Below are 2,441 nucleotides of genomic sequence, written 5' to 3'. Positions count from 1 at the left end.
GTCTGGGCGACAAGAGTGAAACTTCATCTCACAAAAGAAAAAAAGAAAAGAAAAGAAAAGAAACAGTAAAAGGAAAATAAGAAAGGGTAGGGAAGAGGACACGAGCAAGGCCATCCCCATAAGGCTGACAGAAAAAACCCGGAAGGAATGACAAGTGGTCAACTAGCTGCCCAGGTATGGTGGAAGCAAGGTGGATGGCAAGCTGAGAAATGGCCAGCAGGAGCAGAGATAAACCTGGCCTTAAAAGGGAACCGATGATTACTCATCAAGTACAAAATTGGCAGCTTTGCACAGTGGCAGTATCGTAGCCAGTGAGGTTTATCCGAGGCGTGATTATTGCTAATTGAAAACTTTTCCCAATACCCCGCCATGATGGCTTGCAATACAGTCAGCATTGGCAATTTTTGACAGTCTTTATGGGGAGTGAATAAAAAACAAACAAACAAAAACAAAGTACAACACTGGCCACTCAGATCCAATTATTTACCAACGTGAGGGTGGGGCTGCAGGGAGAAGGGATCGTATACGAGGGTCTGCACAATCAAAGTGCAAAACGTGGTCAATGCTAGAGGCAGATCAGGCCATGTATAGTAGCTGTTGGTTTTGAAGTTGAAACAGATCTGCGTTTGAAATATGGTCCTGTCACCCTCTAGTTGTGTGATGTTGGGGAAGTTACTCAACTTTTTGAAGCTCCGGTTTTCCCTTCTATAAAAAGCTATCTCATAGTGTTATTCTAAAAATTATATGAAATAATGCCTGTCAAAGCAAGTGCCTGACATTCAGTTAGTACTTAATAAATAGCCAATATTATTACTACGAAGTTTCATTTATTTATTTATTTATTTAGAGACAGTCTTACTCTGTCACCCAGGCTGAGGTGCAGTGGTGCCATCTCGGCTGACTGCAAACTCTGCCTACCACGTCCAAGAGATTCTCGTACCTCAGCCTCCCAAGTAGCTGGGATTACAAGCATGCGCCACAACGGGCAGCTAATTTCTTTAGTATTTTTAGTAGAGACGGGGTTTTGCCATGTTGCCATGGCTGGTCTTGAACTCCTGACTTCAAATGATCTGCCTGCCTCGGACTCCCAAAATGCTGGGATTATAGGCTGGAGCCACCATGCCGGGCAGACACTTTTACACTTTTTATTGGCCATTTGTTTTTCATGGAAAACATTTTAACTCTTCTTCACATAAAATATGACAAACACAGAAACTTATTTTTAAGTACTGTTATTAGAACCCCGGAAATAATACTTTCTGCAAGAGATGGCTTTGTTCTGTTTTAAGATTATGGCTGGGTAATGGAGGCATTTGGCTTCAACTCCCAATGACTCTTCATTATTTAAATGATGGGATGGAAAACTCTCGTGGATATCTGAGCCTGTCAGTAACAGAGCCTTTGTTATCATCTCCCGATTGCTATTTCCTAGTTAGCTTTCATCACAGTTCATCCAAAGGCTAGTTTGAATAGAGGACATATTACATATTTTTCTGCCATGTATGATGAAGTTCCACTGCTTTCTTCAAGTTTGAAAGAAAATATTGGATATGAGAAGTGTAGACTGGAGTTAATTTCTAAACAAGGTAGCCAGTACATTTCTTTTTTTTACCTGGCTAGTGCTGGTAATTTCAAACAGTAACAATATTATTTAGATGAATAATACCACAAAGATCAAAGGTGACTGTAGTGAAAATCTATTTGCCCAAATCTCTTCCTCTGGGAACTCTTTCCCACTCTTACCTCTGAAGTTTGTCTAAAAAATCAGCAATGGATTGGTCCTACTAAGGCCAACTGTCTCCAAATGGACCAATCCCAATCCTTGGGAAGTGGAAAATGTTCTCACTAGGTGGCTGAAACTGTAGGCTAATAAAAATTTAGGAAGTTTTGACAATCAAGTTTTTTGCAGAGTGCCTTGGGAAACAGAAAATTGGTCAGCAAGTGGAGAGAAATGGTTCAGAATATTTCGTTGCTTACAAGAACCGTTTCTTGCATTCCAATGCTGTAGGCTCCCGTTCCAGTCTGTTCGGGGGATGCCCCCCACCCCCGCATTTCCTCCTCTCTCCATAGCGCAGTGTGGGCCAGGGCTCATTTCCACTGCTTGCAGACAAGATAATTTGAAATGAAACACTCAAATCCCTTTTTCTATCATGCTACCTGAAAATAAATAACTAAACTATTTTAAACTGTTGAAGAAAGGACATATTTTCTCTCTTACTGCCCTTATTCCATCTGTTCTCTTTTCTTTTTTTTTTTTGTTGCTGTTCAAAGGAAACATGCATGCCATTACACTGTTCTCTTTTCGTTAGCAGACAGACCAAAATACTTGCAAACTATTCACTTTTACTTATATAATCAATTTAATCAAAAACCCGATCAATTCAATTAATAAATATAATCAATTTAATTGCAGGAAGATGTCATTGTATAATTACCTTGGA

At 39.9% G+C, this 2,441-nt stretch overlaps 1 non-coding gene across 1 annotated transcript; it reads left to right on the top strand.

Moving 5' to 3' along the window:
* Positions 1 to 282: 282 nt before the first annotated feature.
* On the top strand, positions 283 to 423 carry LOC135277897 (U4 spliceosomal RNA). Its single transcript, XR_010345464.1, has one exon. It is a non-coding gene; the product is annotated as a U4 spliceosomal RNA (small nuclear RNA).
* The last annotated feature ends 2,018 nt before the right edge of the window (positions 424 to 2,441 follow it).

The sequence above is a fragment of the Aotus nancymaae genome, unplaced genomic scaffold (genome assembly GCF_030222135.1).
Source record: "Aotus nancymaae isolate 86718 unplaced genomic scaffold, 86718_ANA_hifiasm-v0.15.2.pri h1tg000033l, whole genome shotgun sequence".
In the NCBI taxonomy this organism is placed as follows: domain Eukaryota; kingdom Metazoa; phylum Chordata; class Mammalia; order Primates; family Aotidae; genus Aotus; species Aotus nancymaae.
This window is presented reverse-complemented; position numbering and strand designations above follow the sequence as displayed.